The 24,607-nt window shown below is 47.7% G+C and overlaps 1 long non-coding RNA gene and 1 pseudogene across 1 annotated transcript; both read right to left on the bottom strand.

Annotated features, from left to right (window-relative positions):
* Positions 1 to 3,076, bottom strand: part of LOC119138409 — a 29,969-nt pseudogene extending 26,893 nt beyond the window's left edge.
* A 3,153-nt stretch (positions 3,077 to 6,229) lies between these two features.
* On the bottom strand, positions 6,230 to 6,467 carry LOC119138382. Its single transcript, XR_005101137.1, has 2 exons — positions 6,419 to 6,467; positions 6,230 to 6,341 (listed from the first exon to the last, which is right to left on the bottom strand). It is a non-coding gene; the product is annotated as an uncharacterized LOC119138382 (long non-coding RNA).
* Positions 6,468 to 24,607: the final 18,140 nt, after the last annotated feature.

Genomic DNA, 24,607 nt, shown 5'->3' with positions numbered 1-24,607 from the left:
TTCTGTGTTACCTGATCGGAACTTTTCTTCCTCTTACTGGGGCTGGGCCAGTCTTCGCTGGACGAGCGGTTGGGCAGGTGCACGGACGACGACGCGGCAGTGTGCTGGATGACAGAGTGTTCGCCGAGCGGATGGCGCGGTCGCTTTAGCTGACTGGCAAGCATCTTGCCAGCGTGTCCCCTCTGCTGCTAAGAGGGGATTTCAAGTCGCACTTAAGCGAGCGTGTCGTGACGATTGCCGTTGCTGCCGTGCGGGTTTCGTGATGAAACATGATCGCAGCCAATTAGAGCGCTCACCTGATGCACCTGAGCCCACATGTCGTCTCCCGGCAGTGGCGGCCCCCGTGGTGCATGGTGCTCCTGAAGACCCCCAAACTTGACAAAAAAGCAGCACGGGGGACAAAGAGAAATCATTTAACAACAGCGCACAAACCTAAGTTTGAATTCATCACGAGCAGACGGGCTAAAACCTTTAGCGGTTGGTTCGGCCTATTGGCAGGGGGATGCGGGGTAGGGGGCCGGGGCGGGCCGGGTAACAGCAGCGTGACACCCGAGTGCACCTCCACGCGTTCGGCTTGACTATTTTCGGCTTCATCGGTCGGACTTTGTGCACTTTTATAGAGAAGGGGAGGTTTTCGGCGGCTGCAGCTAGTGGGGAGCTGTGCACAGAGTGTGCACGATGCTGATTGCACACGGCATTGTTGACAAAGGACGATCGATGGATTTGATGAATTGGAGTGACACAGATGGTTTTATAAACGTGTTATTTATGTAATAGTTTTTTTTAAATAACTGAATGTTACGTCAGGCCCGTTCTCAGCTCCTCGTTTGTGTTTGTCACGTTAGCATACCGTATCGTTTAGCCTGTTGTTGCTCGTTCATGTCTGTTCTTGGTGTTGGATTTTGTCGAATAAATTGCCCCCCAAAATGCGACTTATACTCCGGAGCGACTTATATATGTTTTTTTTCACATTTTTGGGCATTTTATGGCTGGTGCGACTTATACTCCGGAGCGATTTATAGTCCGAAAATTACGGTACATACAGATTTTGGAGCAACATATGCTGCCGTCCAAGCGACGTCTTTTTCATGGATGCCGCTGCTTATTTAATGCCAAGCCACATTCTGCACGTGTTACAACAGAGCTGCTGCGAAGTAAAAGAGTCCAGGTTCTTCCCTGGCCCGCTTGCAGTCCAGACCTGTCTCCTATTGAATATGTGTGGCGCATTATGAAGCATAAATTACGACAGGGAAGACCCCGGACTGTTGAACAACTGATGCGGTTCACCAAGCAAGAATGGGAAATAATTACACATGAGAAGCTAAGAGAATTACCGTAATTTTCGGACTATAAGTCGCGGTTTTTTTTCATAGTTTGGGTGGGGGGGGCGACTTATACTCAGGAGCGATTTATATACATATATATGTTTTTTTTTTCACTTTTTTGGGCATTTTATGGCTGGTGCGACTTATACTCCGGTGCGACTTATAGTCCGAAAATTACGGTAGTCTCCTCTCTTCCAAAAATGTTTATTGAGTGTTATAAAAAGGAAAGGTGATGTAACGTAGTGGTAAACATGCTCTTTCCTAACTTCTACTGCACGTGTTGCAGCCATGAAATTCTAAGTTAATTATTATTTGAAAAATAAAATAAAGTTTATGAGTTTAAGCATTAAATATGTTGTCTTTGTTGGGCTCTTTGAAAGCACTGGAATTTCTGTACAATGTGTTTTGCTCTTTGAGTCAGTAACGTTACAAAAAGGCAGTCAAAGTTGTCAAGCGCGCAAAAAAAGAGAAAAGGACAAACCAAGTAGAGTCGAGTCTTAGTGAACATAGCACTCTTGTTCACATTGCATCTGGACACGACATCTAGTTGGCTAATAACAGCTAAGCTAAATGCCAAAAACACTTATGATAAGATAAGTTCGCTCTCCAGGCCTTCTCGCAGCAGCTGTACAGCTATGTTGTCGATCTTAGTCAGTGACATTTATTTTGTTTTCGTGTTTTTTTGTTAAAATGGTGATACTATTTATTTTGAGCAGAGTAGGAAGGGCATTCAATTTTCGTCTTCGATGTCTTGCTTGTATTGTCAATTTTCTCCATGGACTTCGATTGGTCTCGGGATGTTTGGAACTGACACAGCGAGGTGGACTCTACGACGCCACCTGTGGCTTCGAAGAGGCAATTGGAAAATGCTCTGTGGGCATTTTGCACATGAAGCTGTTGACTTGGGCGCAAGACATTAGCTTCCATCTTCCAGTCTGAAAGAAAACAATCAATTTCAGTGGAGGGCAAAGCTATTCATCTTCCAAATGCTGATTTGAGCACGCACCTGCCGTAACACAGCCACAGAGAGTTTGCCGAGGCTGACGCGCTGGCCCAGTGGGTGAAGGTCACCTCGTGGCGGTCCGACCACACGAACGTGCCGGGAAGCACCAGGTCGTTCAGTTCGGTCCACATGTCGCTGGTTTCTGCAGGAACGGATGGGAACAGAGCTCTCATCCGGTTCTCAGATATTGCACCCATCGAGTCGTTCTACGGAGACTGTTGGAAATTTAAGGTTGGGATGCGCACCAAGGTTAGAGGCACTTTCCCCCACGCCTGCTCCACCTCGGTGCGGATGGACACCAGTTTGGCACCAATACCACGGCAGACCCGTTGAGCATCAGACCAGTTCATTTCGTCGTCAAAATGTTTGTAGCAGAACCCCGCAAACTCCTCCCAGTCAGGTGCCGAGCATCTGGGCTCTGCAGGCGAGACCCTGTGTGAGTTTTAGTCGTCACGACAGTTGGCGTGACCTAAACAGATAGTTTTTTAACTCACCCCTGTCCGCAAACATAAAAGACACACCCAGTGGGTCGTTCAAACTGCAAATAGTAAAGTGATAATTAGTCGGTGGCTCTTCATGGGACTTCTATGTGAAAGTTGGCCACTCACTGTCTGGAGGTGCTCCCGTTCCCGGTGGAGCCCAAGTAAACGTGTTGCTTGGGAGCGCTCATCACAATGCAGTCTCCTCCGATGTTGTTCTGAATGACTCCAGCGTGAATAGCGGCCGCGCAGATGTGCGAGTCCTGCATTTACACATAGTTGCAGTCACAGACAAGAAGTCAACCGGTGGGGTCAGGCAATCCCGTACCGCAGAGTAGACCATCGTTCCGAAGACAAAGTGTTCCTCTTTGTCACACCCGGGCGGACAGTAGAACCTGCAGAAGACGCACATGTTGTGAAATTGACGACAGGCGGTCATGAAACATTGTGTCAAGCGTGGCTCACGTCATCCAATCGGTGAAGCGGAGGATGTTGAACTTTCCGGCACAGGTCGTCTCATCTGTCGGACAAAAGGCGAGAGTTCGTGGCATGTTTTGGGATTGTTGTTTTCGGCAACCAAAGCGGCAGATTGTGTTGCTCACCCTCATGTGCGCATCCCAAGATGTCGAAGCGGAGGCCAAATTCTGGACAATTTTCCAGCGGCAGGATGCAGACGTACTGAGCAATTGCGGGCGTCTCAAGCAGATGAGTCCCACCGCCGATGAACTAGAAATGGAATGTTTCCTTGTTTGTTGTGACAAGATTGAAGGATGCGGTCACAGTCGACTTGATTGGCCCCCCCGCGCTCACCTTCCCGTCTGGGTGTTTGGTCCCCTTCCTCCTATCAACGCTCAGTCTCATCTCAAGTTTGATGTCCCAGGAGCGAGTATTGTTGCTATCACACCCCTGGGTCACGATCGCCGTCACCTTTCTCTTGTAGCCGAGGTTCACCAGGATCCAGCTGCCGACGGCTGGAGGAGGCAGACATTCCAAAGCTCAGGAGACCAAAGTGCCAAGAGGTCAATTTTCTACGTACGATTTCTTGACGGCTTCCAGCAGGACTCCCTGTTGAGGCGGGCTTTTTCTGGGGTGGCGTCAGACAGTCAGAATATAGCGCAAAAGTACAGGACGCTACGCAGAAGGGGGGAGAGAGTTCAGGATCCTAGCCTGGAGAACGAAGCTGTTGGTGAGTCTGGTGGTGCGGGAGCGCAGGCTCCTGTACCTCTTCCCAGAGGGCAGAAGATCGAACAAAGAGTGAGCGGGGTGACTCACATCACTCACAATCGTGGTCGCCTTGCGGGTGAGATGGGAGGTGTAAATGTCCTTCAAGGAGGGGAGTGAAGCACCAATAATCTTACCAGCCGTGTTCAGTATGCGCTGGAGGGCCTTCATGTTGTAGTCAGTGCAGCTACCACCCCAAACAGCAATACAACTGGAGAGGACGCTCTCAATGGTGCCACGGTAAAATGTAGTCATGACGGCCGGAGGAGCACACGCTCGCCTGAGTTTCCGCAGGAAGTACAGGCGGCGCTGGGCCTTCTTCGCCAGTGATGCGGTGTTGGTGGACCAGGAGACATCCTCACTGATGTGCACCCCCAGGAACCTGGTGCTGCTCACTCTCTCCACCACAGCACCGTCGATGGTCAGCGGCAGGTGTCGGGTGTGACCCTTCCGGAAGTCAACAACAATCTCCTTGGTCTTGTTGACGTTCAGCAGGAGGTTGTTGTCCTTGCACCACGTGGTCAGAAGGTCAACCTCCAACCTGTATTGAGTCTCGTCGTCCTTGGTGATGAGACCCACCAGAGTCGTGTCGTCAGCAAATTTCACCATGCGGTTGGCGCTGTAGGTTGCAGCGCAATCATGCGTCAGCAGGGTGAAGAGCAGCGGACTGAGCACGCAGCCTTGGGGGGCCCCCGTGCTCAGCGTGATGCTGGCGGAGATCTTGTCGCCAACACGTACCACCTGAGGTCTCTGACTGAGGAAGTCTAGTAGCCAGTTGCAGAGGTAGGTACTGAGGCCCAGCTTGGCGAGTTTGCAGATGAGTCGTTGTGGCACAATGGTGTTGAAGGCAGAACGGAAGTCCACAAACAGCAATCTCACATACGAGTCCCTACTCTCCAGGTGGGTGAGGGCCGAGTGGAGGGCCGAGCAGATGGCATCCTCAGAGGACCGTTTGGCTCGGTACGCAAACTGGAAGGGGTCTATGGTGGGGGGTAGAATGGCTCTGATTTGCTCCATGACAAGCCGCTCAAAGCACTTCATGATGATGGGCGTCAGTGCCACGGGGCGGTAGTCATTGAAGCAGGACGGGGCAGGTTTCTTCGGCACAGGTACGATGGTGGCAGCCTTGAAACACGAAGGGACGACGGCTTGCTGCAGGGAAATGTTGAAGATGTCCGTGAAGACACCCGTCAGCTCCCCAGCGCAGTCCTTCAGCGCTCGACCCGGGATGTTGTCAGGGCCCGCCGCCTTACGAGTGTTGATAGCGGCAAGCGCCCTCCTCACGCTATCAGCAGAGAGGCACAGGGGCTGCTCTTGTGGAGGAGGAGGGGCCTTCAGCGGGCAAGTGCTGTTCTGAGCGTCGAAGCGAGCAAAGAAGCGATTGAGATCGTTGAGCAGACGGATGTCGCCCTCACAGCTCTGCGGCGCGGGCTTGTAGTCCGTGATGGTCTGAATGCCCTGCCAAAGGCTCCGTGCGTCCTTGCTGTCCTTGAAGTGGGCGGTAATCCTGCCAGAGAACGCCCTTTTCGCCTCCTTGATGCCCCGGGACAGGTCGGCCCTCGCTGTCCTCAAGCCAGCCTCATCCCCCGCTCTGAAGGCTTTGTCCCTGGCCCTCAGCAGCCTGAGGACAGCCCCAGTCAGCCACAGCTTCCAGTTAGCCCGAGTGACGATGTATTTCGAGTGGGTCACATCATCAATGCACTTCGCGACGTAAGAGGAAACAGAGTCAGTATACTCCTCTATACTCAACAAGACATAGTTGACCAAACTAGCATCTTTCTGTTTCTGCATACAGAGCCATTCTGGCATCTGAACGGCTTGTAAGCATTGCTTCATTTTCATTACGTTCCGTAGCATGCCGAAATTGTTTGGAGACACGCTGAATGAGCCTTCAGAGGTAGGCCTTAATTGGAACCATCAAAATGGTGGATTCTCAGCTCTTACTGTCGTCGAATGAGTCGTCGTCGAATGAGTAGTCGTCGTATGAGTCGCTGTCCTCCTGGCAAACGTCGTCACTCCGCCGACCGTAAAAGGCGGGCTGGATGCTGATGCGGCTTTGCTTCTCACTCTCAGCCTCACATACGAGGTCAGCAGAAGGTTTTTTGCAGACAAGGATCTCCTTAAATGTGTTTCCTGCAAGACAAAAGCAAAAGACGCGAGTCGGCCCGTTGTAAGAATCGGCCGAGCGTCGCCATGTCTTACCTCTTTTCTTGCAGATGTAGCCTCTCTTCTTCCGGCAATCGTCAAACTTCCAGCGGCCGTTGCTTGTGAGTAAGGAAAGACAGGACGCACCAGCGAGGTCACCGGGGTCATCTGGAAGGAGACGACAGATGCTCAGCTCCGTGCATCCGCAACGTAGCAGACAAACATCGGTTGGGTTTTTGAGCCACCTCCGTCCATGACGATGTAACCAAACGGGGATCCGTCAGTCCACCCGCTGCCGTCTTTCGTGTTGTTTTTGTTGACGTCCAACCACAGAGAGGGAGCGCTCGGATGAAAAATGTACAGACCTTTGCAAGTAAATGGTACAATGTGCAACAAGAGTTTGAAACATTCTTGTTGGTGCTCTACTCACTGCCGGCTTCTTCCGAGGGGGGGGGGGGGGGTGGGGAAGCAAAGATACACCGCGACCGCTCGCAAATGTACGCCAATGACGATTGTAGTGCACACCTTGGTTGATGTACGCACAGGAACTGTTAGGGTTTACAGATTATCTTCATCGTATGATTATGTTGGAATGTAACCTGTAATAATTTACCTAGCTTGTCCTGTCTTAACAAAAGTAGTAGAACAAAGTGCTAAGATCTTTTCAGTTGATTGACTCGCTGCAGAGGAAGCAATCAAAGTTGCCTTGTTTACACAACGTCGTAAAAGACCCCCTGCTATGCTTTGATCAGCAGGCCAGGGTCTTCAACCCCACACCCCCACTCTCAACCCTACTCTGTTTCTCTCAATAAAAATGCTCCTGCATGACGCCAGAGTCAGACCTCCATTCGATCATCGCTGTACACACAGCGACGAATGGACTCTCCACCTGCAGGTGTCAAAAAGGACTTGGTCTCCTGTGTGGTTCTTGCAAAATAAGTTAGAGTGAGCACCACCCTAACATTTTGATCCTCATACCCGCCATCTGGCTGACGGAGCAGAACGTGCTGCATTGTCGACAAGCCAGCGTCCTTTAGGAGGACCTGGAAAAGAAAGTCCTGGGAAGAGAATTTCTTCGCTGGGCCAGCATCTTAGGTCTGACAGAGGTGGATTGACGGGATCCGGCAGTGCAACGAACCAGGGGACAGGTAAGTTAAAGCCCTAAAGTTACGCGTAAAAAATAAATAAATAAATAAATAATTAAAGGTGCACGGGATATAGCTTGGGTTCAAGTCCCAGGGGAAGAAACAGGCTAAGAAAAGCAGAGCTTCTTTTTCGTTCATCGAAGAAGTGCGTAGATTCTTCTTTGTCTGTTTTTCCAAGCTGAGGGATCGGGCTTGGGTTAGAGTCCCAGTGGAAGGAACGTGCTAAGAAACACGGAGCTTGTTTTTTGTTAATCAAAGAAGAGCGTAGATTTTTCTTTGTGCGTTTTTCCGGCCAAAGAACAGCTTGGGTTCAAGTCCCAGTGGAAGGAACGGGCTAAGAAAAAAAAGACAGAGTTTCTTTTTCCTACTTGAAGAAGGGCGTAGATTTTGGGAGGGTTTTACACCCATCCTGGATAGGCCTAAAAATAAAAAGCGCTGGAAGTTGTGTGGTTTAGAGTGTGACTGGTAGAACAAATTGACTAAAAAGCAGTTCGAGCATTGATCCACGGCAATAACACAGGCTAGTAATTTGTTGAAAGGTCAATTTAAACCTGCATTGAGGATCCTCAAAGAAAGAAAAGGAAAAGAAAAATGTTTGAAAAAAATTGTATAAACCTAAAATACCAAATTAAGATGGGAAATAAAAACGGTAAATCCCTAACTCTTGAAGGAGATGAGAAGTACATGGCGAGTAAATTTCTTAATTGTATGCAATACATGCCGAAGTGGAAGAAAAAGTATGGAGTAGAAGGGAAGTTGGAAGTTGAAGTGTGGAAGATAGTGGTTGATGTTTTGGAGGAGAGTGTGTAGTGTAATTTGGATTCTATGCGTCTCTGTATGTCCCCTTAAATGGCGACCTAGCAGCAGTGAGAAGACCCTAAGCTATTTTTGCGGTACAGAGAAGCTCTAGTTTCAGTAATGTGTAGGTACCGTTTTTTTCCGTGTATAATGCGCAAAATTTAACTAATTTATTGTCCTAAAATCTGGGGTGCGCATTATACATGGGTACAAATTTTTTTTAATTTTTTTTTTTTAAATTTATTTATTTATTTATTTTTTTTTTTTAAGAAAATCATGGTACAACAAAACCAACAACAGGACTGACCGACAATAGTGTGTTTGTACTGTGCACTGGTCATTTCGTCAAAGAAGGGATAATAGTCCTCTTCTCTTCTTGACTGACAATGAATGTGATAGTTTAATACAATCAGCAAATAACAAAATGCGTATTACAGGTAATATTTTACTTCACAACACTTTGCCATGTTCCTTTCGTCTCTGCTGTTCACTTCAAACACGCTCCATACGAACGCAATGCTCTCGTATCAGACGCTTGCTCGATCACCTGCTCGTTTGCTGTCACAATGTACCCTACACAAATCCGAAACATTTGTTGCGGCTCCGAGTCACGACGAGGGGCAAGTTTTGGTTTCCAAGGGTGTTTTTATTCCTCTTCAACGTCTCTCCCATACAGAGCCGCCTTTTTCACGTCCGCACGTCACTTTCCTCTCTTTTCATCTGATCGCGGTGGTGCCTTTACGGGCAGTCGGAGAAATCAACGCCAACAAAAAAAAATACATCCAGCCTAGTTAAGACCATACCAAAGACTATAAAAATGGGACCCATTGCCTCCCTGCGTGTGTGACGATCATTGGGACTTAAAAAAAAAAAAAAAAAAAAAAAAAAATTGGGTGCGTATTATACATGGGTACAGGCTTTTTTCCAGCATCAACATGCCATTTTTAGGGTGCGTATTATACATGGGGGCGCATTATACACGGAAAAAAACGGTACTTAGAATATGGAAGGGCCATTCGTCCGTGACCAGGAAGACCTTTGTCCATGCCCTTTTAAGGGCATCGGAAGTAACCAGTAGAGTCAGACTCGAACCGCAGCTGTTGTCTTACGAGGTACAAATGAGAGGGGGGAGAACAAGAGAGCAGGAGGAAGAGAGGCGAAGGGCTTTTTGGGACGAACATCTTTGCTGTTGAGGGCTGAAACATCTTTGCTTTTGGGGCCACTCAAACGTTTGGAGAGACATCACTCTGACATCGGTTGAATAAAATCTTTTCCCAATCAGCCGTGTGTCACTGGAGTGCTTCCCTGGGCCAGCCATCGTCCACCGAGTGTTTTTTGGAGACCAGCGAAACAACAAAGACCATTCACCACAAGTGTAGATAGGACGACAAAGGGACTGAAAAAGAAAAGAAAAGAGAGAGAGTTGAATTGTGCTAGAATGTGGTTGAAAGCTTCACAAGAGAGAAGGGAACAAATTCAAAAGACAAAAAATAGAAAGATAAAAAGTGATGAGGCTGCCATTCAATTGAGATTTGAAGAAGAATTCTGGGTGCACAGTGGCATCCCATTCGATGATGCAGCTGAGAGTGCTTATCAGCAACATCTTAAAAATGCACTCCTCACTGGTTCCCCCCCCCGACTTAGGCAACTGGGTGAGGAAACACTTGGTGGAATCAGACACTGCTTGTGTTGCGACGATTGAGAAAGGCAGATGTTCTGATGTATTTCATAATGATCTAAATGAAGATACAACGATATTCTTCCAAAGTTCTCAAAGGGGCAGAGGAAGAGTTGGAGACAGTGCCGGCTCTACGCAGGGGCAAGAAGGGGCAACGCCCCCTAAAAAAAATGTCCTGCCCCCTCGAATCAAACTTTTAGAAGTGATAGAAACACACGTTAATCAGCCCCCTCTCTTCTCTCATGTCGGTGCAGTGTGTGTCCTCACACAGCCTGCTGTCAGGACTCCGCGCCCCTCTGTAAACATCCAATCACTGCGAGTATGCAAATGAGGCAAGACGCAGCCAGAGAGTGTCAAGTTACAGTCAGTGCGGTAGGAGTTGGAAGAAGCAGTAAAAACTCCACCAAACTCGTCGTAATGACCCGTGATATAACTAATAATTAACGACAACTCAAATAATAGTTAATATAACATTCATATTATATGTTCCCCCCTCTGAGAGATTGCCACCTTATTGTGGTCAGGGGGTTTGCGTGCCTCAGTGACCCTAAGAGCAATACCAGCAGAAGCTTTAATCTTCAGGTGGGACACCCAAGCTGGACAGGTCTTAGTGTAGAGGCCTGACAGAGTGCAATCCACTTCTCCAGGTTGAGATCTGGACACACAGCTAACAACTGCCGTGAAGAAAACACTAACAGTGTTAAAAATGTGTAAAAAAAAAAAAAAAAAAGAACATTCCCCCTTCACATTTCTGACTGCCCCCTCTTATGTGCATTCCTAGAACCGGCCCTGCTCTGCTGTTCTAACAGCGGCTGAGTGGCTATCACAGTCGAGGTGTCTCGACTTGACTGTGTATTTTACGTTGGTGAAAAATGAACAATCCATGTTCTCCCGTTGAACTACATGCTCTGATTTCCATCGGACCGAAAACGCACCACAGCCGTCATAGTGTCACTGTTAGTAAAAGCACACAGCAACTAGTTCAGTGGGCTAGTGGTAGAGTGTCCGCCCTGAGACTGGAAGGTTGTGGGTTCAAACCCCGGCCGGGTCATACCAAAGACTATAAAAATGGGACCCATTGCCTCCCTGCTTGGCACTCAGCATTAAGGGTTGGAATTGGGGGGTTATATCACCAAAAGGTTCCGAGCGCGGCACCGCTGCTGCTCACTGCTCCCCTCTCCCCCAGGGGATGGATTAAAATCACATTCATTCAAAAGATTCGTTTGAACGAATCCTTCAACAAATCGTCCCCCCCCCCCCCACACACACACGCACACACTGAACAGGAAGTTGCGTCACTGACTCGTCTCGTTCGTGAACGTGAAATTACGTCACTGACTCGTATAGTCCCTCCTCCATCTATCGCTCGCTGCTGATTAGTCATTCGCGAAGATTCACGAGTGAGTGACAGACAGCATTGCTGCTATACCAGCCAACACACGTTATGCCGACATTGATGTTTTAATTTTGTATTTGTTGGGTTATAGTTGATGGTGTTATTATTTTCCGAATGTGTTTGAATAAAAGGTTGATAAAAAAAAAACGTTATGCCGACATTTGTTATTTTGGGGGACACCAACTCATATAACAACGTAAAACACACACATACGTATATATACACCGTATTTTCCGCCCTAAAAGGCGCACCTAAAAACGTAAAATTTTCTCAAAAGCCGACAGTGCGCCTTATAGTCCAGTGCGCCTTATATATGGATCAATTGATGAATTTGTTGATCCATATTGGTTGTACACAGTGCTCTGCCAAAATGTTTCAGTACGTTTTAGTACGACTAGTAAATTACAAGGTCGCATCGCTTCCCAACATTACGGTAACTGTAGTCAGGGGGCGTCACCGAATAGCTGTTGTACCCGCGAGGCTATTTCATTTCAAAATAGGCTGCTCCGTTAATGTTTCGAGTAAATTTACAGATTGATATGGAAGGGAAACATAGGTAAGCAGTACCAATGTGTTAGATCGAACTTTAGTCAGTTCCGATCATTTTATAGGAGATCGTTTGAGAAACGCGATTGTTTACACTTTGCTGAGGCTCATGGGAGATTGCGAGCTGAGGCTCGTGGGACTTTGCGGATGGCTAATGCTATAACGATAGCTGCTATACGTACCAGGCTATTTCATGTGAAAATAGGCTGCTCTGTTAATGTTTCGAGTAAATCTACGGATCGATATGGAAGGGAAACATAGGTAAGTAGTACCAATGCGTTAGATCGAACTTTAGTCAGTTCCGATCATTTTATAGGAGATCGTTTGAGAAACGCGATTGTTTACAGAGGGCTCGTTGGTTATTGGCTAGTGGATGCATACCGCAACCCTAGTCAACCTCAGTTTGTTGCAGTATAGCTTCTATTTTATGCGCCTTATAGTCCGGTGCGCCTTATATATGGACAAAGTTTTAAAATGGGCCGTTCATTGAAGGTGCGCCTTATAATCCGGTGCGCCTTTTAGGGCGGAAAATACGGTATATATGTATATATATATATATACATATATATATGTATATATATATATACTGTGCCTTGCGAAAGTATTCGGCCCCCTTGAACCTTTCAACATTTCGCGACATTTCAGGCTTCAAACATAAAGATATAAAAGTTTAATTTTTTGTCAAGAATCAACAACAGGTGGGACACAATCGTGAAGTCGAACAAAATTTATTGGATAATTTAAACTTTTTTAACAAATAAAAAACTGAAAAGTGGGTCGTGCAATATTATTCGGCCCCCTTGCGCTAATACTTTGTAGCGCCACCTTTTGCTGCAATTACAGCTGCAAGTCGCTTGGGGTATGTCTCTATCAGTTTTGCACATCGAGAGACTGGAATTCTTGCCCATTCTTCCTTGCAAAACAGCTCGAGCTCAGTGAGGTTGGATGGAGAGCGTTTGTGAACAGCAGTCTTCAGCTCTTTCCACAGATTCTCGATTGGATTCAGGTCTGGACTTTGACTTGGCCATTCTAACACCTGGATACGTCTATTTGTGAACCATTCCATTGTAGATTTGGCTTTATGTTTTGGATCATTGTCCTGTTGGAAGATAAATCTCCGACCCAGTCTCAGGTCTTTTGCAGACTCCAACAGGTTTTCTTCCAGAATGGTCCTGTATTTGGCTCCATCCATCTTCCCATCAATTTTAGCCATCTTCCCTGTCCCTGCTGAAGAAAAGCAGGCCCAAACCATGATGCTGCCACCACCATGTTTGACAGTGGGGATGGTGTGTTCAGGGTGATGAGCTGTGTTGCTTTTACGCCAAACATATCGTTTTGCATTGTGGCCAAAAAGTTCGATTTTGGTTTCATCTGACCAGAGCACCTTCTTCCACGTTTGGTGTCTCTCCCAGGTGGCTTGTGGCAAACTTTAAACGAGACTTTTTATGGATATCTTTGAGAAATGGCTTTCTTCTTGCCACTCTTCCATAAAGGCCAGATTTGTGCAGTGCACGACTGATTGTTGTCCTATGGATAGACTCTCCCACCTCAGCTGTAGTTATCTGCAGTTCATCCAGAGTGATCATGGGCCTCTTGGCTGCATCTCTGATCAGTCTTCTCCTTGTTTGAGATGAAAGTTTGGAGGGACGGCCGGGTCTTGGTAGATTTGCAGTGGTCTGATACTCCTTCCATTTCAATATAATTGCTTGCACAGTGCTCCTTGAGATGTTTAAAGCTTGGGAAATCTTTTTGTATCCAAATCCGGCTTTAAACTTCTCCACAACAGTATCTCGCACCTGCCTGGTGTGTTCCTTTGTCTTCATGGTTCTCTCTGCGCTTTAAACAGAACCCTGAGACTATCAAAGAGCAGGTGCATTTATACGGAGACCTGATTACACACAGGAGCATTCTATTTATCATCATCAGTCATTTAGGACAACATTGGATCATTCAAAGATCCTCACTGAACTTCTGGAGTGAGTTTGCTGCACTGAAAGTAAAGGGGCCGAATAATATTGCACGCCCCACTTTTCAGTTTTTTCTTTGTTAAAAAAGTTTAAATTATCCAATAAATTACGTTCCACTTCACAATTGTGTCCCACTTGTTGTTGATTCTTGACAAAAAATTAAAATTTTATATCTTTATGTTTGAAGCCTGAAATGTGGCGAAATGTTGAAAGGTTCAAGAGGGCCGAATACTTTCGCAAGGCACTGTATATATATATATATATATATATTGTCATATAATGCAGTTAACCAAATATCAGATTTTTATGTTTTGATTGGCGAATATAAATACAAGTGTTAGGGTTAGTGAACGAATCACTTCCTAAAGTGATTCGTTCTTTTTTCAGTTCATATGACTTCAACCAGTAGGTGTCAGTAATGCGCATTGAAGCTGGTGCCACCACGCCGTAAATTAAAACGAAGAAGAAAACGACGTAACTTCCCGTTCACGAACGAGTCGTGAATTGCATTTCCCATTCACCAACTGAACGGATCTGTGAGTGAACGAGTCAGTGAGTGAGTGATTTGCATTTCCAGTTCATCGCGTGAACGGATCAGTGAGGGAACGAATCCTGACTTTCCCGTTCGCGAACGAGTTAATGGGTGAACTGCCTTCCCGTGCATCAACGGATCAGTCAGTGAATGTGTTGCGTCTCCTGGCGTGAACTATGTAAACCAGAATGCCAAGGAAAGAAAGAACCACTCACTAAAACACCACTTCTTTTATGCACGTTTTCTCCAAGCTAACGGCTAACTTTATTGCATGAAGGGATGTGCCGCTATGCAACAACGGGGAGATTATGCTTCTCTTTGGGTAATCTTGATTTTATAACACTTGTAGTAGTTTTTAAATAACGTGTATGCATATATACGCCTAAATATTGTTATCCAATATATCTACTGCAAATTCACATTAGATTGCTGGTTTGAAATTTACTTTTAGTATAATTATTATTTTCAAATAAACATTTATGTTAAAACTTGTCTGGTGTTTTATTTCTTGTTTTTTTTATTCGCCAATTAAAACATAAAAATTAGACATTTGGTTAACTGCTTTATATGACAATGTGTTTTTTTTAGTTTTTGTTTTTTTTATTAAATGTTTTAATAGGTAAGCCAATTGAGAACACTTCCTCGTTTACAATGGCGACCTGGAGGCAAGGTGTGTGAAGTGTCTTGCCCAAGGACACAACGACATGTGACAGAGCTGGAATCGCACCGCCAACCCTCCAGTTACTAAACGACCCACTCTACTGCCTGAGCCACAGCCGCCACACGTTGTTATATGAGTTGGTGTCCCCCAAAATAACATGTCGGCATAACGGATTTTTTTTTCAACCTTTTATTCAAACACATTCGGTATAATAACACCATCAACTATCCAGCCATCCATCCATCCATCTTCTTCCGCTTATCCGGGGTCGGGTCGCGGGGGCAGCAGCTTCAGGAGGGACTCCCAGACTTCCCTCTCCCCAGCCACTTCATCCAGCTCCTCCCGGGGGATCCCAAGGCGTTCCCAGGCCAGCCGAGAGACATAGTCTCTCCAGCGCGTCCTGAGTCGTCCCCGGGGTCTCCTTCCGGTGGGACATGCCCGGAACACCTCCCCAGGGAGGCGTCCAGGAGGCATCCTGATGAGATGCCCGAGCCACCTCATCTGGCTCCTCTCAACGTGGAGGAGTAGCGACTCTACTCCGAGTCTCTCCCGGATGACCGAACTTCTCACCCTATCTCTCAGGGAGAGCCCGGACAAGTATTCTCCCCACCAACACACGACGTCCCGAGTCGAGGTCAGCAGCACTCCATCTCCACTGTAAACAGTGTTGACGTTGCACTGCTTCCCCCTCCTGAGACGTCGGATGGTGGACCAGAATTTCCTCGAAGCCGTCCGGAAGTCATTCTCCATGGCCTCGCCAAACTCCTCCCACGCCCGGGTTTTTGCCTCAGCAACCGTCGAAGCCGCGTTCCGCTTGGCCACCCGGTACCTGTCAGCTGCCTCCGGAGTCCCGCAGGCCAAAACGGCCCGATAGGACTCCTTCTTCAGCTTGACGGCATCCCTTACCGCCGGTGTCCACCAGCGGGTTCGGGGATTGCCGCCACGACAGGCACCAATGACCTTACGGCCACAGCTCCGGTCGGCCGCCTCAACAATGGAGGCGCGGAACAAGGTCCACTCGGACTCAATTTCCCCCGCCTCCCCCGGGACGTGGGAAAAGCTCTGCCGGAGGTGGGAGTTGAAGCTCTTCCTGACAGGGGATTCTACCAGACGTTCCCAGCAGACCCTCACAGAGCGTTTGGGTCTGCCAGGTCGGACCGGCATCTTCCCCCACCATCGGAGCCAACCCACCACCAGGTGGTGATCAGTTGACAGCTCCGCCCCTCTCTTCGCCCGAGTGTCCAAAACATGCGGCCGCAAATCCGATGACACGACTACAAAGTGGATCATCGAACTGCGGCCTAGGGTGTCCTGGTGCCAAGTGCACACATGGCCACCCTTATGCTTGAACATGGTGTTCATTATAGAAAATCCGTGTCGAGCACAGAAGTCCAATAATAGAACACCGCTCGGGTTCAGATCGGGGGGGCCGTTCCTCCCAATCACGCCCTTCCAGGTCTCACTGTCATTGCCCACGTGAGCATTGAAGTCACCCAGTAGAACGATGGAGTCCCCAGAAGGAGCGCTCTCCAGCACTTCCTCCAGGGACTCCAAGAAGGGTGGGTACTCTGCGCTGCCGTTTGGTGCATAGACACAAATAACAGTCAGGACCCGTCCCCCCACCCAAAGGCGGAGGGAGGCTACCCTCTCGTTCACCGGGGTGAACCCCAATGTACAGGCGCCCAGCCGGGGGGCAATAAGTATACCCACACCTGCTCGACGCCTCTCACCGTGGACAACTCCAGAGTGGAAGAGAGTCCAGCCCCTCTCGAGAGGGCTTGTACCGGAACCCAAACTGTACGTGGAGGCAAGTCCGACTATATCTAGTCGGAACTTTTCTGCCTCGCACACCAGCTCGGGCTCCTTTCCAGCCAGAGAGGTGACATTCCATGTCCCAAGAGCCAGCTTCTGCAGCCAGGGATCAGACCGCCAAGGTCCCTGCCTTTGGCCGCCGCCCAGCTCACACTGCACCCGACCCCTTTGGCCCCTTCCACAGGTGGTGAGCCCATGAGAAGGGGGACCCACGTTTCCTTTTCGGGCTGTACCATCAACTACAATCCAACAAATACAAAATTAAATCTCAATGTCGGCATAACGTGTGTCGGCTGTTATAGCAGCAACGCTGTCTGTCACTCACTCGTGAATCTTCGCGAACAAACCTGAAAATGGCGGTGTACCTAATAGAGTGTCCGAATGACGTCACAGATCAAACAGCCAATCAGAGAGTGGGGGTGAGGGCGGCTGTGGCACTTTTCACTTTCAGTTCGGCTTTGGCCATGATTTTTCCCTAATGAACTGGCCTGTTATTAGGTACATCTGAAAATGGCGGTGTACCTAATGGAGTGTCCGAGTGATGTCACAGATCAACCAGCCAATCAGAAAGTGGGGGTGAGGGCGGGTGTGGCACTTTTCACTTAAACCAGTGAAAAGGTCGACACGACCTCCAGTCCTCGAGGGGCCGCGTTCCAATATGTTTTCCAAGTTACCCTCGTTAAACACACCTGCGTGAAAAGATTTTGGTCATTTTCACGTTCTGCAGGAGCTAAAACTTTTCACGCAGGTGCACTTGACGAGGGAATCACACGGACACTCCATTAGGTACACCGCCATTTTCAAGTGTACCTAATAACAAGCCACTTTATTCGGGAAATATCATGGTCAAAGGTCACAGGTGTCAAGCTCTAGTCCTCGGGGCCGCGTTCCGATATGTTTTCCAAGTTACCCTCGTTAAACACACCTGCGTGAAAAGATTTTGGTCATTTTCATGTTTTGCAGGAGCTAAAACTTTTCACGCAGGTGCACTTAACGAGGGAATCTTGGAAAACATGTTGGAATGCGGCCCCGAGGACTAGAGTTAAAGTTAAAGTCCCAATGATCGTCATTCGTCACACACACATCTGGGTGTGGTGAAATTTGTCCTCTGCATTTAACCCATCCCCATGTGATTTTGATCCATCCCCTGGGGGAGAGGGGAGCAGTGAGCAGCAGCGGTGCCGCGCTCGGGAATCATTTGGTGATCAGCTTGACACCTGTGACCTTTGACCATGATATTTCCCTAATAAAGTGGCCTGTTATTAGGTACACTTGAAAATGGCGGTGTACCTAATGGAATGTCCGAGTGACGTCACAGATCAAACAGCCTATCAGAAAGTGGCGGTGAGGGCGGGTGTGGCACTTTTCACTCTCCGTGAAGCTTTGACCATGATTTTTGATTATTTGATTTATAAAAAAAAAAAAGAAAAAGGATCAGTGTGTGTGTGTGTGGGGGGGGGGACGATTTGTTGAACGATTCGTTTGAACGAATCTTTTGAGTGAACCGATTCTAAAGATTCACTTCACTTAAAAGAATGGAATGCACATCACTAGAACAAATGAGTGCAGACGGCCAAGGGCATACATAATGTGGCCCGCCCCTAATCCTAGCTTTAAACCCCACTTTGGAACCCTAACTCTCTTCACCCCGCCCCTTACACTACTGGATTCCACCCCACCCCCTACGTAGTGGGCGTGATCCATTGGTTTGCTCCAGCGGGCCACCTTATGTATTTACACATAAATGCTTACATTTGTTTGCATATGCGTACGTAGCGAGGTTCCAATTCTAAAAGCGCATTTAGGTATATGCTCACACCTGGGATCGAACCAAGTTCTTTCCGAGCGAGAGCCCGTGTCACTAACAAGTCAACTATTTCGACCTGGCAGCCCTTGGCCGTCTGCACTTTTTTGTACTAGTGATGTGCATTCCAGTTCTTAAGTGAACTGGATCTTTAGAATCGGTTCACTCAAAAGATTTGTTCAAAGGAATCGTTCACCGAATCGTTCGCTACACTTATTTATTTATTTATTGAAGTGTCTATGAGGTGTACCTAATCACAGGCCACTTCATTAGGGAAAAAGCTTAAGTGAAAGTGAAAAGTGCCACACCCGCCCTCACCCCCACGTTCTGATTGGCTGTTTGATCTGTGACGTCATTCGGACATTCTATTAAGTACACCGCCATTTTCAGGTGTACCTAATCACAGGCCACTTCATTAGGGAAAAATCATGGTCAAAGTTTAAATGAAAGTGAAACGTGCCACAGCCGCCCTCACCCCCACTTTCTGATTGGCAGTTTGGTCTGACGTCATTCAGACACTCTATTAGGTACACCGCCATTTTCAGGTGTACCTAATCACAGGCCACTTCACTTTAGGAAGTGATTCGTTCGCTCTCGTTCACTGAAAACCAAATCGTTCTTTTGAACGAATCGTTCACTCACGAGCCAACACTAACAGCAACACACACATAAACAGAGTATGTGCTGATGCCACAACATGAAATCTCAAGATTCTCCGATTTGCCGCGCATGCACGATTAGCAAGTGGCTGACCAGGCCTTGCGCGGACTGACCTGTGGTTTGGCAATCCTGTTTACAATGCGCTCGGTATTTAATGTTGGACAATTTCCCACGGCACAGCTGAACATCTCTCACGGCACACCAGTTGGGAAACTGGTTGGGAAACACTGATGTATAGAGGCTTTTTAGTAAAAAAAACAAAAAACAAAAATCTGAATGGTAAGGTTTATTTCAAATCCAGGGTGGAGCACTGGTTAGCACGTCCGCCTCACGGTTAGGAGGGTTGCGGGTTTAATTCCACCTCTTGATCTCCAGTGCAACGCCTGTTTGCCATAGACCTTCTGACCTTTTGTGGCAGGGCTGAAATGCAGTGGAAATGTGTGTGTGTATTTTTGTTGATGTTGTTAATTTTAAAGGCAAATAAAGGACTTTGCAATTAAACAGCAGCTGAGCTGGGCACTCCTCATTGCATTCTGGCACAAAAAGAAACCAAAAAATTGAAATCTACTCAGGAAACGTCTGTTCCCAAATTAATACTTGTTTTGTCCCTGGTGGCAAAGTAGCTTTGGTATTTGCTTGTTGCCAACTGATGCCATCATGCAGGTGCCACGTAAAAGTGACCCGGACGGTCATTTCGGTGCTCTCGTGCACGAGTGAGTGTATGTCACTGAAAATGACAATTGTGGAATCACAGAGAGTCAATCGATGAAGGCATCATTGAATAATCTTGAATGAAACCAAGACAACCCGAGAGTGCTGGAAATAGACACATTTGCTGACGCATGACTGCGCTGCAACCTACAGCACCAACCGCATGGGGAAATTTGCTGACGACACGACTCTGGTGGGTCTCATCACCAAGGGCGACGAGACTCAATACAGGTTGGAGGTTGACCTTCTGACCACGTGGTGCAAGGACAACAACCTCCTGCTGAACGTCAACAAGACCAAGGAGATTGTTGTTGACTTCCGGAAGGGTCACACCCAGCACCTGCCGCTGACCATCGATGGTGCTGTGGTGGAGAGGGTGAGCAGCACCAGGTTCCTGGGGGTGCACATCAGTGAGGATCTCTCCTGGTCCACCAACACCGCATCACTGGCGAAGAAGGCCCAGCGCCGCCTGTACTTCCTGCGGAAACTCAGGCGAGCAAGTGCTCCTCCGGCCGTCATGACTACATTTTACCGTGGCACCATTGAGAGCGTCCTCTCCAGTTGTATCGCTGTTTGGGGTGGTAGCTGCGCTGAATACAACATGAAGGCCCTGCAGCGCATAGTGAACACGACTGGTAAGGTTATTGGTGCTTCACTCCCCTCCTTGAAGGACATTTACACCTCCCATCTCACCCGCAAGGCGACCACGATTGTGAGTGATGTGAGTCACCCCGCTCACTCTTTGTTCGATCTTCTGCCCTCTGGGAGGAGGTACGGGAGCCTGCGCTCCCGCACCACCAGACTCTCCAACAGCTTCATTCTCCAGGCTGTTAGGATCCTGAACTCTCTCCCCCCTTCTGCGTAGCGTCCTGTACTTTATGCGCTATATTCTGACTGTCTGCTGTATGCACGCATGCTCCATTTTTGCTCCTCTTGTTTATTGTGTTATTTGTTTATTTATTATTTATTCATCACTCTTATTTATTCATTGTTTGTGCCTTCTTGTTTTTATTTTTTTTGTGTAGTCTACTTGTATGTATATTGTGTACTATGTCTTGTCACCGTGGGATAGTGGGAACGTTATTTCGATTTCTTTGTGTCTTGGCATGTGAAGAAATTGACAATAAAGCGGACTTTGACTTTTGTTACCAGCAGCATCTCGTCAGAAATATTACAAAATTTACAAATTTACGCACGCGCGCACACGTGCACACGAGCAACACACACACACACACACACCATGAGCGCTCCCCTCCCAGGCATTGAAAGGACCCCCACCAAGGCAGCATGATTCAGGACGGCAAGGAGTCAGAGAGTCAGAGTCAGCTTTATTGTCAATTCCTTCATGCTAGGACACACAAAGAAACCGAAATACCGTTCCCCCTATCCCACGGTGACGAGACACAGCACACGATTAACACACAAGTAAAACAACGGGGAGAGAGTTCAGGACCCCAACAGCCCGGAGATCACAAGCTTCGCCAGTGGCGAGCAGTGCTGGCACCCCACAACAAAGTCCCGGCACCATTCTTCACGGATGTAGACGCACAGTCCACCTCCACGCGATGTTCCCCCTCGTACAATGGCCCGGTCCGCCCGATAGCGCGCCATCCGCTCCAGACGCACAGCAGCTACGGTGCACCAATGAATGACCTTGGATGAAACCAAGACGGCCTGGGTATCACTTTGCTGGAAACAAGGGAAGAGGCAGAGAAAAGGAAACGAAACCTAACTCACAGACACACCTATCCATATTAAGGAAACATTTGTTGCAAAATGGAAACGTTTGTTGCAAAATGAATACTTGCTGCTAGTTTTTTTTGCCTGGTGGCAAAGTAGCTTTGGAATTGAATGAAAGCAAGACAGCCTGAGCATCACTGTGCTGGAAGCATTTGTTATCAGCAGCATCTTATTGGAAATATTTCTGGAACAAATTCAGGCTCCAGGATAAGAGCGGTGGTAGAGAAAAGAAAACGAGACCTTCTGAACGTGTCCCAACCTGCATGTCATTTGTGTCATTTGCAGATGTGGGAGCAAGTTGGGAAGGCGGGAAGAAAAGAGTGAGGACGTTTCTATTTTGGGAATGATGACCTTAGTTGATAAAATTTCAATTATGAACTATGAACTGACCAAATTCGTTTGAAAACCAACCTTTCAACCTGTTTGTGTCGAAAATGAACGTTGCCAACAGTGCAAGTGTGTACAGTCGTTGTTGGTTGCATGTTCAAATGCATTTAGTGCTCAAGACGTTCAGACCACAGCGCCATCATTTAGAAAGCGTGTCAGGAACGCGAGTACAAACTGTACAGTTCCATCAAAGCTGAATGCACTTTTCTATTTGATTTTTGCACATCTCGTAAAGACTTTGAGCACTTTGTAATAACGGTTATGCAAGAGCAGCTGCTGGCTGCTGTGAGATGGGATAACTTAATAGTGACTACCATGGTTGACTAGTCAAAGAATCATTGGTGGCTGCCTGAATTGAAACTCGCATTAAGATATGTGTTTCATGCGATATGCATAAAACCTGACATGTGGGGAATGCAGAAAAAGAGAGAATGTCATGAAGTGATTGGAGCTGGGCGACCAAAAGCAGGTTGGACCAGGCTTTATTGAAGAACTCAAACGATAGACTAGAGGTTCGACTAGGGACAGGACACGACGACACTAGAACAGAACAGAATGGAGTGGAGACTAGAAACAAGCAAACATGAGACGAGAACAATCCGACCGGGAGTGACACGCAGACAGGACTTAAATACAAGACAGGTAACGAGAGGCGGGTGACGGCAATGACATAGATTGTGAGCAGACACAGGAGGGTAGGGGCGACGCGAACAGAAACCATGGCAACAATAAAACTCAGCTCAGTGGCCTAGCGGTAGAGTGTCCGCCCGGAGACTGGAAGGTTGTTGGTTCATACCCCGGCCGGGTCATACCAAAGACTATAAAAATGGGACCCATTGCCTCCCTGCTTGGCACTCAGCATTAAGGGTTGGAATTGGGGGTTGAGATCACCAAATGATTCCCGAGCGCGGCACCGCTGCTGCTCACTGCTCCCCTCTCCCCCAGGGGATGGATCAAAATCACACGGGGATAGGTTAAATGCAGAGGACAAATTTCACCACACCCAGATGTGTGTGTGACGATCATTGGGACGTTAACTTTAACTTAACTTTAAAACAAGGAAACGAACGGAGACTGATCGTGACAGAGAATCCGAACTGTCTAAAACTGTCTAAAACCTCCAGTGCCTTTTCGGAAGCCATATAGACCTGCTTGCCTGCATTTGGCTCCATAGCCCAAAACATGACATGTCAACCTGCTGCTCATTTGACTTTTTTGCAAGCAGCCCTGATGTGACACAAGTGATGAGAAAATGTCAGCTGATTGAGTGAACCAATGTTTTTGATCTTTCAGTCAGCCAACGTTGTTATGAGCTGAACCCACTTTGACCGATGTCGAGTAAAATACGTTTCCACCTTACTTGGCTTCACTTCAAAACGTAGGTTTAAATGACCACAAAGTATGTCCCTCTTTTTTTGCTTGCTTCCCCTGTTTTCTCATCCCGAATGAAACTATAGTGGTGTCATAAAGTCTGGACGAAAGAAAATGATATCGCGTTCCCTCAGTCAAAGACGTGCACAAGAATAGAACGTCTCCGCAGGAACGCGCTCTTCAAGGTGCGTAAGTCAAGAAGGTGGGGGCCGACAAGCATCAGCATCAGCAGCAGCGGCAGCAGCAGTAGGCAGCCGAGCGAGAGAGCGAGGGAGCGGAGCGGCCGTCTCTTGTTTTGAGCGGAGCCAGTGCGTGCACCACATCGACATTCGTGCGTTCAATAGCCCTGAGATCTCTGGTGGGCTTCCGAAGCCACGATGACCCCGCCGGCCGTCCGCCTGGCGCTGGTCCTATCTTGCGTTATATGGATGTTGTACAGCTGCACCGTCGGTGAGTACGCCAAAGAAAATGTCCAACTGTGCGATTGTTCTGCTCTAATTGTAACTTTGGAAGGACGCATGAATGGTTCGGGTGGCAGTGCGGATCCGCTGCTGGGTTAAAAAAATGGCTGAATTGGTCTCAACTATGACTTGTTTTGGCATTTTAACAGTTTTCTACAAAATGGACTGTTCTGCGCAAAAGAGTTTGCTTTGGTTTTGTGGCCCAACTTCGGTCCACTTTTTGGACCCAAATGGAGTTGTTTTAAAATGGATGTAACATAGCGCTTGTCCTTGTGTTTCCCCTGGAGTTATCTCAGTCTTCTTTCTTTTCATTTGACCTGTTTCTATACCTCTTTAACAAGCTGACATTGATTGCGAGACACAATGGCGCATTCCAACCCGACTCCCCCCTCCCTCCCTCCCTCAAATGCGCACGGCAATTCTAGAGAAAGAAGTTTGCGAGGAAACCGAATCTTAAAATGATTCCTTAACTGAAGTGACAGAGCAGAAGAAAATGATTGTAATTGATAAATATGAACATGCGAGAACCCCAATATCACAGGGAGGATGATATCTTTTGATACAGCAACTCCTCAGCCAGAGGCGTAGCCAGGAATTTTTCCAGTAGGGGCGCACGCCCACAGGAAAAAAAATCGAACATCACCCACGACGTTCGCTGATCGCTAAAACAACATCCGGGTCCGGGAGGCAAACGGTGAATGGATAACATCGCGCACATAGAATAGCGCAAGCACATTCGCGCATGACCGAAAGAAAAAAACGGCA

The sequence above is a fragment of the Syngnathus acus genome, chromosome 19 (assembly GCF_901709675.1).
Source record: "Syngnathus acus chromosome 19, fSynAcu1.2, whole genome shotgun sequence".
In the NCBI taxonomy this organism is placed as follows: Eukaryota; Metazoa; Chordata; class Actinopteri; order Syngnathiformes; family Syngnathidae; genus Syngnathus; species Syngnathus acus.
Note: the sequence above shows the minus strand (reverse complement) of the source record. Positions and strands in the feature narration are given on the sequence as shown.